Source organism: Arvicanthis niloticus, chromosome 16 (genome assembly GCF_011762505.2).
Source record: "Arvicanthis niloticus isolate mArvNil1 chromosome 16, mArvNil1.pat.X, whole genome shotgun sequence".
NCBI classification, from domain to species: Eukaryota; Metazoa; Chordata; class Mammalia; order Rodentia; family Muridae; genus Arvicanthis; species Arvicanthis niloticus.
In genome coordinates, this window is record NC_047673.1 from 54,916,122 (window position 1) to 54,931,656 (window position 15,535).

At 38.8% G+C, this 15,535-nt stretch overlaps 1 protein-coding gene across 13 annotated transcripts in view; it reads left to right on the forward strand.

Annotated features, from left to right (window-relative positions):
* The first annotated feature begins 3,477 nt into the window (after positions 1-3,477).
* Marchf1 (membrane associated ring-CH-type finger 1) overlaps positions 3,478-15,535 on the forward strand; it is a 737,296-nt gene continuing 725,238 nt past the window's right edge. For 3 of the 13 annotated variants that reach the window (XM_076914201.1, XM_076914202.1, XM_076914206.1), the window contains exon 1: positions 3,500-3,680. The gene's annotated coding sequence lies outside the window, so the exon portion shown is untranslated. Of the gene's footprint in view, positions 3,827-15,535 lie in introns of all 13 variants that reach the window. The other 10 variants (XM_076914204.1, XM_076914205.1, XM_076914207.1 and 7 more) reach the window with 7 other exon arrangements.

Consider the following 15,535-nt stretch of genomic DNA (forward strand, 5'->3'; position numbering starts at 1 on the left):
AGAACCAATCCAGGAGGCAGGGCTTGCAACTTGACCTTCTAAAATGTACTTACATGAACAGTTCTAATTATGTTTATAAAGCAGCTGGAATACTTTTCCATCTCAAAGACAGCTGTTACTTACATCCACAAATTTTTATCACTCGGTGTTTTCATTAATTTATTTCACGCTTGCTCTGATTTTTTCTTACAATGATTTTCACTATTTTGATATTTAGAAAAATAATTGTTTCTAGAAATCTCTCATGAATTTCATATGTTCTTTTGTACTTAGGATGAACTAATACATTAATATCTTAAAAATTAAAGCATTAAAAGCTGTAGCTGACAAATAACCCTAAGTTTCAGGTTCTTCCCCTTAAAGTTGTCAGAAGGATCTGATGTCAGAAGGATCTGAGAGACACCCCTCCCTCACCCAAACAATATAGGCCATTGATACTGCTGTTGGTTGCCCACCAAAACTTGATGATAGGACCATATTGATAAAGAAACTATACATTTGGTCACATGATTTGAAGAAATGGGGCTGACACCAAGTTGAAAGCTATTTCCCACTGGGCAACTTTCATAGTACAAGAAGGTGTTCTGTAGGCTGGGGATGGGGTGGGAAGAGTCAACCACAGTCTCATCCAGCTGTGCACTCTAGGAGCTAAATAATGATCTGCCTGGAAAGTCATGCCTGTGATTGTAATAATGGAACAAATATTATAAGTCTAATTAACTGCTTTCTGATTGGATTTAGAACCTGCTCCTTAGGCGTAAACACATCATTGGTGCTGTAAACATACTCCTAGTATTTTGTTAAGGAAACACAATATCAAACTGCTTTCTAAATATACATCTTGTGTCTATAGATTAATGAAGCTCTTGATCATCATTAGGGAAACATGTTTGTTCAGAGGACGGTGGTTATGCAGAGGCTCCCAGCTGGTCAAAACCCAGAGAATAAATGTCTGTGAAGAGTTCAGTTATAGATGGGGCATTTATATTAGCTCCGCTCAGGTTTCTGAGTGTGTCATGAAACAGTGGTAGAAAGACTGTAAGAACAGTTGTCAGGAAAGACCAGGGCAAGTGTTTCTAATGGTCATGTCAGGATGATTGCACTCATGAACCAATAGCAGCTGTGGTGACAAGCGCAAAACATAGACAAGACCAATGCATTCAACATTCTAGGATTAGAAACGAACATGAGCCTCCATGTATAGCTGAGAATTTACTGAGGATTGATGACTTTCAGGAAAGGGAGAATGAGTTTTCATTAGGGGTGTGGTCTCTGGTATGTTGACCAAACTCCATTGGTCAGCTCACCATGAGTATAACCATGAGCATAAATTAGACTTAGTTGGATATTTAAAAGAAAACATGAATCTGGGAAGGGAAGTTGCATGTAATCTAGGAAGAGTTAGAAGGGGTGGCTAGAGTGACTATGATTGAAACGTATTTCATGTATGTATGAAATTCCTAAAGAATTATTAATGTTCTATTTAAAAGAGAGGGATATTAGCAAAGATATTCAATGCATATAGCTATAATACATATGAAAAATGTACCTATTGTACCCCAAATATTCTAATATTCTAATTTGCAAAGAACTGAGTGAAACTTAACCCTTTTAGACTTCCAAACTATATGCATCACAGACATTTTGGATGTTTTATTTAAAATAAGTTCAGGTTTTGTTTTAAAGCATGTTTTCCTTCGGTGTGTATGAGTATTTTGCCTGCATGTATGTATGTGCACATGTCCATACCTAGTGCCTGTGGGTTCAAAAGAAGTCATTGGGTATTCTGGAGCTGGAGTTATAGGTGGTTGGGAGATCTGGGAGCTGAACCAGGTCCTTCCCAAGAGCAGTAAGTACTTAAAGCTTCTGAGCTATTGCTCCAACATCAGTCTGACTTTTCCTCAGGTAATGTATTGGGTTTTTTTTTTTTTTTTTTTTTTTTTTTTATTGTTTTTTGCTTTTTTGCTGTGAAAGGCTCTACTGACCCTCACAATTTCATAATGCACAAACTAACCTCTCTAATATAGGGAATAGGCTTCAGTATTGTTCCTACAGTTACTGCTATGTGGAGTCCTCTCTCTTTTTACAAAAGATACCAAGTTTCTAACTGTACTCATCTTTGTAATAAATGCTTCTCCAGTGGGTGCACGTCTACAGAACATAGCCTAGATGCTATCCCCAGGCACTGGAGGTACACTTTCACTGCCAACGGTGACTGCTGCTGCTCTCCAATGTCTTCCAGGAATGAGAAGTGGCAAGACATCCTGCAAAAGACAAGAGGCTCCTTGAAGCATAGACAGTTAAGGGCACAAACCCTCAGATACTGGGGTCTGGCATTTATTTGTTTTATTGGGAGCTATAAATTTTATGTGTATGTGTGTGGACTTGAATACATGTTTAGGAATCATATGTGCAGGTACCCGCAGATGCCAAGAGAGGGCATTGGATCCCTGGGAACTAGAGTGGTGGTGAATAGTAAGCCTCCTGATGTGGGTGCTCGGACTGAACCCAGGGCCCACACCAGAGCAGTCAGTGTTCTTAACCACTCAGCATCTCTAGCACCAAGAAGTCTGGTACTTAACAGCAAAAGTTTCGGATACGAACATGTTTTAGATTTATTTAAGCATGGAGCTCAGATTGTAGGTTGTACTTGTGTATTAACTCTGGTGGAACTTTGAAAGTATTAAGGCTATTTGGCCCACTGGATACCTGTAATAGAACTTTCACGAATGTTACAAAGAACACTAAACAACAGGAGCATGCATCACACCTTTGGTAAACATTATGCAACTTGTTTCCCTCCTAGATGGCAACCCTTGGTGAAGCCAAGAGACGTTGCCTCAGGGTGTTTGCTAGTCCCTAGGGTCTCATCTTTGGTGAGTGTATGCAAGAAGAGCATTACCAAGGTAGCCAGAAATTCTGCTGGTGCCTTCCAATCCCAGAGCAGCGGTCTTCTGGCGTTTCTGTCATAGATCATGCTCCCTTAATCACCCTTAACTTTAGCTGAGCATCACCAAGGTAGAAGGAACTTTCTGCTGAGACCAGGCTCCAGTGTTCCTGAATGTTGTCTTCATTCCCTTGCCTGTAGCCCAGGGATCATCACAGAAACGCAGCTCCCAAGAAGACAAGAGAAAGACATCCGCAACAAAAACAAGAAAACTTTCTCCTTACCCGTATTTTTTGCTACTAATTAAGATATTGATTTAAAAGACACCAGAACAGAAAATACTCGGTTTTCTCTAGGCTGTCTCTACCATGTGCGGTCCACCCTGCCCTTTTCTGAAGTCCCTACTCTGTCCTGTCCTTGACTCCAGCTAAAGGGGTCCACTTTAGGTTCTAGGAACAACTAAAGTCTCCGCTGTGTCTTCTGCCTGTTCTGTTTTTCCCCATGTGAGCGCTGGATTATTCCAGTTTTTGAGCATGGCAGATTTCCACTGGATGACATCATGGGAGCCCAGTGAGTGCCGCTGGTGGAGGGGGACAGAGAAGGGGAGGAGGCTCAGAGCAGGAAAGAGGGCTGGGGAGCGGAGCCAGAGCCGGGCTGCCTGCCACCCGGCTGCACGTTTGTGAGCTGAGGAGTGCACCCTGCCAGCCACTGACAAAGGATGGGAGGATGCCACTGCCCTGGGATGCCTGCTGCGCGCAGCCTGCCGGCTGCCTGAGCTACTTCACCCTACCCGGTGAGTGACTGCAAAGACCTTTTGATCAGCCTCCGGCAGAGTCCACAGTCTTTGGTTTGCGGTCCTGGGAGGCTTGTCCGTGCTCCTGAACACAAGACCGGGCACAACAGTAGCTTGGAGCGCAGGCAGCAGGTGACTTTGCCCAGGTGGGTTCAGCACGGGAGGTCCTGTTCCCCTTCTCAGATGGGTACCCAAGCCTCTAGAGGCAGGATCCTCTGCTAGGCTTCCCCAGCGGGGTGCTGCCCTGGTAGCTCTTCTCATAGACCTTTGGTGGATTACAAGTAAGCACTGTTTACACCCGCAGCCGCACCCCTCTGAAAGCAATTCCTGTCAGTGACTTCCTTTAGGGTGGGCTTGAGAGAGAAAGAGAGTACCGGTTACCAAGGGAAGGGCGCGCACCACGAAAGACTGAGTGCAGCCTTTGTCTTGGGTTTAACGCGGATGCGCTCAAACCTGAATCAGACTCTCAGCAACTGTTGGGTTTAGTACTAGTTCTCGAGCCCAGCAGGGCCGGATGAGAGATGTCACTGTGTTCCTGCTGAAGGAGAAGTGGAAAGCTGGGAGTTTGGACACGGGAAGGGTCCTGCGCTCACTGGGTGAGTGTCACAGTTATCCAGGTGTGGAGCTGGCTTTTGGCGCACAAGGAAGTGAAGTAGATGGTGAAGACAGAGGGATGTCCAAGTTTTATACCAAGTGGTGCAAAGGGAAACAGCAAACTTAACAGAGAATGGCTCTGGATCTTTTTGTCCTTTCTGATGCGCTTCTTTGGGGTATTGTTTGTGGAGAGTGAATGGAAACCGAGCTATGTCCGGTGTGAATTTAAAGAGCTCCGGGTTTTTGTGGCAATTTCTTTTGTTACTATGAAAAAGATTTGCTGGATAAATAGGCTAAACATCACTATCTTTACTGTGGTACAGCTTGTGGACTTGAAGCAATTCAGAAACTGCTCAAGTGCCTTAGTTGAGAGTAGCACCCGGTGCGTCAACATACTAATACCTAAGCTTGCTAGCTTCTTGCCTAGGGGACACATGCGTTATCTATGAATTCCTGCTGTTTGGGAAGAGTCCAATTTTTATATCTCAAGGAAATGGTGATATTCGTAGGAACAAGTGTGTTTCTGTCAGCCCCCCACCAACCACCTTGTGATAAATATGGAAACCAATAAAATCTTGATACTTTGGGTTCACTTACAAAAGAATGAGTTTCAAAGCTCTGTTACCGGACAGATTAAATAAACCTCAATAGCTAATTCATATTCTTGGATTAGTAGAAAAATCATTGATCATTAAGAAGATCCTAGGTATACAATTGTGGTGTGAGTGTCCCTAAAATAATGACAGAATACAAGAATAAGGTAATACCAGTTATAATTCAAATATTATTTTATTTTGTCTGTAAAGGCTTAATGTTTTCCTTTAGATTATTATGTATTCTTTAAAGATAGCTAGTCTTAATTAAGAGCTTATAAGACAGAGAATCAAAACATATTTTCTTACTCTATGATTTTTCCCTTCTGTTCCATCCAAGGCAAAGATGATAGAAAATGATTGGGATAAAGAATGCACTGGGAGTGAAGGAAGATCTGAGCTACTAGGACTCATATTTCTAAATAGGCGTCACAGAACTAGGACGGCTATCACAGCACATTATTGTGATGGGGGGAGGCTCATTCGGGGTTTGACATGATCATGTCTTCTGAGAAGTACACAAAGTGTTTGATTAAGTGAATCTGTGTGCAGAGACAGATAATCTGACCAGAGAGCTTGCCTTTACCCAGGACTGCTGAGATTGGCATAACATTTTTTTCAGTGATTAAAAAAAACAAAACAAAACAAAACAAAACAAAACAAAACAAAAAGAATGTTCATTGCGTTATTTGTGTCTTAACTTCTTGTCACAAAGGCTCTGTTCCTCCAGAGGTTTTCTTTCCAACTTTTTTTTTTTTTGTGTGTGTGTGTCTCTGTTGTACAGCATACTCAATTCCATGATAAATTTCTGGATACCTGTTGCTCATGTTGATGGTTTCTCCCTGATAGTATGATAATGGATTATCTTTAAGGAAATAGATAGACCTAAAGTGTGCATGTGCACACGCACACACATACACAAACACATATATGCATACATGTATGCACCACAATTCTGAACAGACCAGCCAGCAATGATAAGCAGAACATTTTGCGACACTTGGTTCATTTCACATAAAGGATATTGTCTTTAAAAATGATATTTATCCATTTCTAAGTTAGCAAAGATATAAAGTTAAAACTGTATTTCACATCTAAAGTAATTTAATTAAAAATGTTTTACTGCTAACTCTGAAGCTAAAAGTGTTTCTACATTTTACTATGAGTGTCTGTGTAACATGTAAGGAAAGTCTTCACAAAAGACAAGTGTCCCATAGATGAATATGACATGTTCGATAGGATGTACAATATTAGTTTTTTAAAAAACCAAGAGGATAAAATGGTATTCCTGAAGTACAGATTATTTCCCCAGCCTTCTTTAACATATGTCTCAAATACGTTAGTTGTTTCACTATACAAGATCTCTACACTGGAAAAATAAGAGTAAGCAGTTAGCCAAAGCCATAGCATGCTGCCAAGAGCAGTCTCTAGTGATGTGTGGACATGACACTGTCAGCATGAGGAAGAGTATTGTGAGTTACTCTTCTCTTTGATCAAACAGGGAGTTAAGTGAGTAGAGGTTCATACTGGCTCACAGTTGGGAGGAGTACAGTCCATCCTGGTGGAGGAGGCATGGTGGTCCAGTGACTCACAGCTGGGCAGTATGTATGTGACTGGCTCCTCAAGCTGACAGAAAGTGGGGAAACAGCAATGCTGATGCCTATCCACTTTTCCTAATGGGATGGTACTACCTGTGTTCAAGGTGGATCTTCTCTCCTTATCACAAATACTATGTCAGAATACTGGAAAGTTTCCAAGAAGAGGTGCTATATAGCATGAAGTACATATTAGTTAATGGGCCCTTGATTTCATTTTTCTAGTTGGTTGATTTAACAGATCCTTTAGCATCTCTGTGATTTGAAATTTCCTTCACTTTCCTTCATGCGATGTCATATTTTGAACCCAATGAGAAGGTTATTTTCTGCCCTTTACATGAAGACATCTTTTGGTTTTTCTGCTGAAGGATGCTTATGGATCACAAATATTACTCTTGTTGTGGGAGTTGTTTGATATGGATATTGGCAATATGGATATTGATACAGTTGAAAAGTTGATACACCTTGGTTTCTTCTGCAATTATAAAATGAGACCAAAAGTCAGGAGTTACTGGGTTATTTAAGATGTTGACAAGTATATTTTTATTTTTAATTGTGTGTGTGTGTGTGTGTGTGTGTGTGTGTGTGTGTGTATGCATATATCACAGTTTGAGTGTGGACATGAGAGGATAAATTACAGGGGTTGACTTACTACTTTTACCATATGGGTCTTGAGGATAGAACTCAGACTGTCAGGCTTGGCAGTAAGTGCCTTTACCCACTTAGTCATCTTGCTAGCCGAAGTAACTACTTCAATAAAAGAATAAAGAAAATTTTATTGCAGTTTTTACACTTAGAATTAAAGATACCATATTAGTCAGGATTCTCTAAAGCAACAGAACTGGTAGAATGTATTCATCTTTAAAGAGATTTATTTGATTGATTTGCCTGGTATGGTCTGGGTAGTCCAATAATGACTGACTCTTGGAGGTGCCAAAAACTAGAACTTGTTCAGTCCATGTTGCTGGCTGAGTCAGTGGTTCACTTTGGGACTGAAAGCTGGTAGAATATCAGGAATGCTGCTGGTCTTCAATCTTCATTGGAATGAAGAAGAAGTTGGTTCTCATATCAGTTCAAGAATGCAATAGATACAGGATAAATGAACTGGATAGCAAGAATGACAGCAAACAGGATAATAGCAAGATTCTTTCTCCTTCTTCTATGTCCTTTTATCTAGACTGCCACAAGATGATACTATCTACATTTAGGGTAGGTTTTTAGACTTCAGGTAATCTGATCAGAAAGGTCTCTAATAGGAATACCCAATGGCTTGTGTTTAGTTGACAATCAAAAGTAGCCATCATAGATATTTTGAATCATTTTTTTTAGAAGTGACCATTAATGATTTAGTATATATTCATAATGATTTAGTTTTAAACACATTTTTATATTAATGTGCTTCTAAACATTACTAATTAACCAGCTACTTTATTGTGTCCAAATGATAAACTCAACAGGAAATAAACATTGTAGTTTTGACCTTATCATTGCCTCAAGGCTAACTCTCTTCTGTGAATCTGTTTCTTCTAACACTAAATGCATATGATCATTTCTGCTTTGTCTTTATCACTGGGGGGAGGACAGCCCTCATGTATGGCAGTGATCATGAGAAGAGCAATCTGACAAGTAAATACAATTAACCCTGTACCTTTTAAATTTCTAATTCATTTCAGTTAAAGAAATAACTTTATAAATGCGAATTTACTGTTTTATATCTGTTTTAATCAATTGGTATTTTAAATCAGTGGTGTATTTTAACCTTTTTCTTTATTATAATTCTGTCAAACTATTACCTTTCAAATTAACACCCTTTTATTCAGATTAGATGAGTAGCATTTTCTCACATTCTCACAATATTTTTATATAGATGTAATTCTAAAGAATATTTAAGATGGGCACAATTTTGTTCAGTGAGATTTTTTTTCAACAAACTAACTTATTTTTAAAGTCTTTTTGCAAACCTATCAAGTCTTATTGTTCCTTTGAAAGTGATATGTCTTTGTATCTGATTTCTTCAGTGTTAGTGTGATATTTCCAGATATAGTTTTCTTTGTACCTATTCTCCTTGAATTTAGAGCTTCTTATACATGTTAATTCACTTCTTCACACATATCAAGAGAGACTCATTGAATTCTTGACTATTATTTCTTCACAGACAGCTCTACTATTGTCTCCTTTTTCAGTTAAAGTGTAATAGATTGATTCATCACACCCAGCATGCTTCCTATGCTTGTTTTACTATTTTATAGTCTTCATTTTCTTTCCAACTACTTTAATATTTCTTCTGACCTTTTGTTCATCTTACCAGTCACCTTCTACATATATCCACGGGACTATGCAGATTGTCTATGGATGCTCTATTATATTTGTAGATTTCAATCACACATTTAAAGCAAGCTACTAAAGGAAAGCCAGTAAGTAGCACTCTGTTGTGGCTTCTGCTTCAGTTCCTGCCTCCAGGTCCCTGACTTGAGTTCCTGTTCTGACTGCCCAATGTGACATGGATTTGTAAGCTGAAATAGGTCCTTCCCTTCCAGGTTGCCTTTGTTCATAGTGTTTTGTTATAGCAGTGGAAACTCTAAGCAAGATAGACATGTGTCAGTTGGGTTTTCTATAACTTGTTTCTCTGAGAGAATTCTCGTTCCTCATATCTCAAATGTGTTACATTATTCCCCAGAGACTATAAAAAATATGTGCAAGATTATTTATCTCATAAGAGTAATCTTCTGCCCTCATTCTTCTTCTGGGAGAAGCAACTTAAAAAAGCATCTTGCCTCATTGATACACTGTACATGTGATACCTTGTAAGGAAACTCTATTTTTGAACTTTCCCAAATGCTCTAGGACCTAGGCTTTGGGTATTTTCCCAAAGGCCCACATTGTCTTGGTCTCCAGCTTGGTGTTACTGAAAAGCTGTGGAACTTTTTCAGCTAGGCCATAATGCTAGGAGTTCGGGTTCTTGGCAATGTCCCATGGAAAGGGATTATGTCACAGTGTCTACCTGTTACATCCTTTTGAAATCTGAGCAGTAGGAGTGTGGTTTTTCTCTACTACATACAGCCTTCTGATGAGCTTCCTCAGCCCAGGCTCCAGAGCTCAACCTATCAGGAACTGAAACCTTACTTCAAAAATTGTAAGCAAAAGTAAACTTGTTACCTTTGCAAGGTATCTCAGGTATGGAAGCTTAACAATGAATACATACTTCATTTAAGTCAAGGTTTTGTTCTTAATGTCAGGCTTATCTAGTGGCTTTGGTGGCATTTTTAAACACACTGGGTTTTTCTGCCAATTGAATCAGATTATTTATTTATTACTGATTATGAACACAGATATTAAAGATTCAAGCTCATTACCTTATAAAATTAGAGTTACTAACTTCAGCCTACAAGACTTAAATCCATTTAAGTTTTTAAATGGGCTATAAAACAAATTAGCTTCTATTAGACATTGGTATTGTATGTCATTAGATATAGAAGCTGTTCATCACCTTTTCTGAGGTTGATCTTAGACTCTGTGAAAATTAATAATTAAAAAAAGCAGTAAATTTAATATCTTGATGATTTTTCTCTTAGGAATGATATAACACTCCTTCCCAAATATGTATGCTAAAACAGGGCCCCTTTCAAAACACAAGTAGGTGGTGATGAATTTGTCAAACTTAGAAATAAATGCCACATATATGGAAGGAAAAACATAGAAATCTGGACTCTGCCCTTTCTTATGTAGAAAAGCAACTGATGTAGATTGATATCTGCTCATATCTATGTTGAAGCTTGTGAAAACTAGTAATATATTGACTTACTTGTATGTGCATGAAACTGAATAGATTTTGAGGTCAAGTCATAAACTTATAAACAGTTCAGATCATACCTATAGTATAAATTTAGACACACATAAGATGAATTATCAATAATTTTATAGGTTGGTTTATGTTATGTTAAATCTGTTAGACATTGAATGGTATTCAATGTGAATGATATATATTTGCTTGTTTTAGTTTATATATTTATTAATGATTCTATGTTTTATTTTATGTTTTATGCAGGTGTTTTTTCCTGCATGTATGTCTTTGTGAGGGTGACATATCCTCTGGAACTGAAATTATAGGCAGTTGTAAGCTGCTCTGTGGGTGTTGAGAACTAAACCTAGGTTCTCTGGAAGAGCACTCAGTGCTTTTAACCACTAAGCCATGTCTCCAGTCCCAATATTATGCTTGTTTATGCAACTATAAATTCCACATACCATTGGAAACCATTGGCAATGCATGGGAAATATAATCAATTGAAAAAATACATGAAACAGATTCTTATTCTGGTTAGTGTTTTGTCAGTTTGACACAAGCTAGAGTTCTCTTTGAAGAAAAACCTCAATTGAGAAAATGCTCTCATCAGATTGGCAACCATGGGGGTATTTTCTTTATTGGTAATTGATGTAGAAGGGCAAAGACCATTGTGGGTCTCTAGACAGATGTTCTTGGGGTATATAAGAAATCTAACTGAGCAAACCAGGAGCAGCAAGCCAGGAAGGTATATTCTTCTATGGCCTCTGCTTCAGTTAATAATTCTCTTTTGAGCTCTTCCCTTAACTTCTTTTCAGGACTGTGATTAGGACATGGAAGCAAAGCAAACCCTTTCCTCCACAAGTTCCTTTTGGACATGGCATTTCATCATAGCAATAGAAGCAAACTAACTCAAGGACTTTCCTGCCTTTGATTCAGTGACACAAAATAGAGTAGGAGAGTCTTTGTACTTGGATGAACATGGCACATTGTCTTAGAGCATCACAGGATCATTCATTGTTTCAGACTCATTCACAGATTGAAGAATGCTTTACTTCCCAAAAGGCCTATGAAAGGCTTATTGAGCCCTGATTCACATCCTTCTCATTTCACTCTGGCTCTGGCTATGACATGTCAGGCAAACATTGACCTTAGTCTTTTCCACCTCAAATTTGTGTTGAATATATTTTTTTTCTGCCATGTGACTTATCTACCATCTCAAACTCAGGTCTAAGTACTCTGAAATGCTGAAGAACTAACAAAACCAAGGAAAGCACTGAAGTAATAAAGTAGCTTGGCAGTTCAATGAGGTGAATAGCTCCTTAGAGAAGGAGCTATCTGAAACAACCTGGGGGTAGAGGAGGGTGGAGCTTCCATTCTTCCTAGTTGTGATGGAACTCCAGACATTTCATTGTCTTTTTTTTTTTTTTTTTTTTTTTTTTTTTTTTTTTATTCTTTTGCGTGGTGGTTCACTCACTGAACAGCTACTGTCAAGACATTGCTTCTTAGTTCCGACTTCATTTTTGGAAGGAACTACAGCCAAGATACATGGTAAGTTAGCTTCCTTCTTGAGTAAAATGAGAAAAGAGACAAGAGGGAGAAAAGGAAAAAGGAAGGAGACTGAAAGAGGGTGATAGACAGATCCAGGGTTGCAGTTCTAAGACATCACCGCTTATAAGAAGAGAAAATCGAAAAAGAAAAAGCTAAACCAATGCCTTTCTCAAGTATATTTTGTTTTAAACTAATCATCTTTTATTAATTATGGAGTAATCTAGTATTCTAAAGAGAAATTTTTCCTACTTTCCCTCTACTTCCTGGCATTCAACTAAGTCTTGGTTTGTTTAAAAAGAAGAAAAGAAAAAAGAAGAGGAAAGAAAAATGTATTCAGGTTCTTGATACTATAAAAACTTTTACTCATGTAGACTAATTAAAAAGCCACACGAATCATGACAAATGTGCAAGGGTGACTACAGGGAAGGACAGCTACACCTTAATGAGATAGCCTATTATATAGTGTGACTTACCAATAGACAATTTTGCAAGACTCCTTAACAAAGAGACATTCTGAGTTGTTATCTGAAGATAAACAAGCACAAGTTAATAGATGAAGAGAGAGTATAAAATATCGCTAATAGTGGGATGGATGGGGTACTCTGGAGGCTGTACAGCTGAGGGAAGCATGATGGAGCTGTAGACAGTTTAAGAGTTTGGTGAAGATTTAAGTGGAGGTGTGCCACTCATAAGGGGAAGTTGGCAGATGTGTGACATGGTGTGTATGTGGAAGGTCATGAGGAAAGTGTCGACAAAATAGGAAGACCATCTAATGGGGAAAATGAAATACATGAAGAACCTGGGGAGCACTGCATAAAATAGTATGAGCTACTACTACAGGTAACTGATGAAAGCTGGAAGCAGGAACTAATTGGTTGTCCAGTGCCAAATGATCAGCCCTAAAAACATACCTACAAGTAACTTTATACATACCGAGTAGGTTATATTTAGTAATATATCTTTATCTATCTCTCTATCATCTATCTATCTATCTATCTTTATCTATCTATCTATCTATCTATCTATCTATCTATCTATCTATGTATCTATCTATGTATCTATCTATGTATCTATCTATCTATCCATCTATCTATCTTTCTATGCATATATACACATTCATCCAGTAACAATGAAGAAGAGGCCGTGAATGTGAAAAAATCCAGAGAGGAGTATATGGGAGGCTTTGAAGGAAGGAAGGAGAAGGGAGAAATGTAATCATGTTATAATGTCAAAGATAAAATGAACATGAAATAAAAGATTGATGAACACTTGAAAATCATGAGATTTTTAGGATTGATGAATTAGTGAAATTTTAAAGACATGTAATTGAGTATACATTTTCTCTCATGTTTTGCTCACTTTATGTATCCTTGCTTATGATGTTGGTTTTTAGGATTAACATGCAAGGCTTTTTACTTTCTACACTTCTAAGTAGCTTACCATTGTTGTAAATTTATGTTCTTATCTAATTATTTATTGTTATTATTTTTAAAATATATTTTTAATTCAAATAAAATTGGAAGAATTTCTCCTCTGTTTCTTCACTCCAGATCCATATCCACTGTCCTAACAGCTTTTCTTATCCCCTACTTTCAAGTTGATAGCTTCTTTTTCTTTGATAGTTCTTGTTACATGCATACATAATACATACATACATACATGCATACATATATGTGTAAGCACAAATGTGTAAGTATGACCTTCTGAGTTCATTCTGTTGTTTGTGTTTATAGTTTTCAGGACAAACCAATCTGCATTGAACATTCAATAAGGGGAGGGGTTCCATTCCTGGGAGAGGCTAACTCTTCTTCTAGGACCCTATGAAATTTCTCTCTTCCAAGTTAACATGCACATTGATTGCCATTGTTCTGGCTTTGTTTATTCAGGTATTCCTTGGAGAAATCGTTTTACCACAGCGTTCTTGGTGTTGTGGCTCTTACAAACTTTTCTGTCTACTTTTCTGTGATGTTCCCTGAGCCACACATTCAGAGGTTGTGATACAGATATTATCTACAGGCCTGCACTCCTCACCATCTGTTGACCTCTGAATTGTGTGCAGTTGTGGTTTTCTGTGTTAGTCTCATTTTTTTTTTTTTTTTTTTTTTTTGTAAAGAGAGGCTTCAGTAGGGAATAAGATTTAGAATCTAGTAGGAAATTAGGTTGGAACAAGCAAGGTGACAGTAGAAGAATTTCTAATGCTCATGGCCTCTCTAAGCCTGGGAAGCTGTCTAGTTCTTCAGTACCAGGCATGTTTTCCCTTCTGTTGAGTGGGTTTGAAGTCCAATCAGACAGCTGTTGGTTGGCACAACCATGAAAGCATCACTTACTGCATCTTTATGGATGCATTACTACAGGGGTCATCAGTGTGACAACAGGATAGGACTTTTGCTTCCCTCTCGTGGCAGCTTGTATAGTTGAAACTATGGAAACTACATCAGGAAGGAGGCAATCAGGTCAGATCCAGCTAAGTAGGAGTGGGAGGCATCTTTAGTTACAGGAGCCCACCATCAGCCTGAGGGGTAACCAAGGGTGATAAAGGGTCAAGGAAACAAATGACCCCATTTAAAATGGGTTAGGTGGAATCATGGGTTCCTCCCTATGTGCTCCCAGGCTGATGGTTTAGATCCTAGGGAGCTCTGGTTGGTTGGTATTGTTGCTCTCCTCATGAGGCCACAAACCCTTTCAGCTCCTTCAGTCTTCTCTCTCACTCCTCCATTGGAAACCCCTTGATCAGATCAATGGTTAGCTGTGAGCAGCCGCTTCTGAATATGTTAGACTCTGGAAGACCTCTAAGGACACAGTTATATCAGGCTCCTGTCAGCATGCACTTCCTGACATTCACATCAGCGTCTACCTTTGGCAACTGCACATGGGATGGATACCCAGGTAGAATGGTTTTTAGATGGCCCCTCCTTCAGTTTCTGTCCCACACTTTGTCTCCATATTTGCTCCCTTGAGTATTTTGTTACTCCTTCTAAGTAGGACCGAGGCACTCACACTTAGTAGTCCTTCTTCATGGGCTTCTTGTGGTCTGTGAGTTGAATCTTGGCTATTTCAAGCTTCTGGGCTAATATCCGATTATCAGTGAGTAAATACCATGTGTGTTCTTTTGTGACTGGGTTACCTCACTCAGGATGATATTTTCTAGTTCCATCCATTTACCTAAGAATTTCAGGCATAGGTGGGAGAGGAGATCCTTGGTCCCATGAAGGCTGGACACCAAGTGAGGGGGAATTTGAGGGTGGGGAGGTGGGAGTGGGGGGTAGGTGGAGGCACAAACTAATAGAAGCGGGGGGGGGAATAAAACAGGTTAGGGATTTTTTTTTTTAAAGGATTCTCTATAGAGAGATTTCACAACAGGACAAATGAAAATGGCTAAGAAGTATCCCCAAACGTGTTCATCATCTTTAGCAAAGAAGGCAATACAAACTAAAGCAACTTTGAGATTTTATCTCACTATAGTCATAATGTGGTTAAGATCAACAAAACAACTGATAACAAATACTAGAAAATTGTGAAAGAGAGGAACTCTTTTTTTATTCACGGTTGGCAGGAATGCAAATTAGTGAAACCATCCTGGAAATGAGTATAGAGAATCCCCAGCAGACTAAAAGTAAATCTACCATATGAACCATTCAAAGCACTCCTTGGCACAGTCTCAGACTTTACATCCTATTCTACAGACACTTGCTCAGCAATGCTTATAGCTGCCTTATTCCCCATACCCAGGAAATGGAATCAATC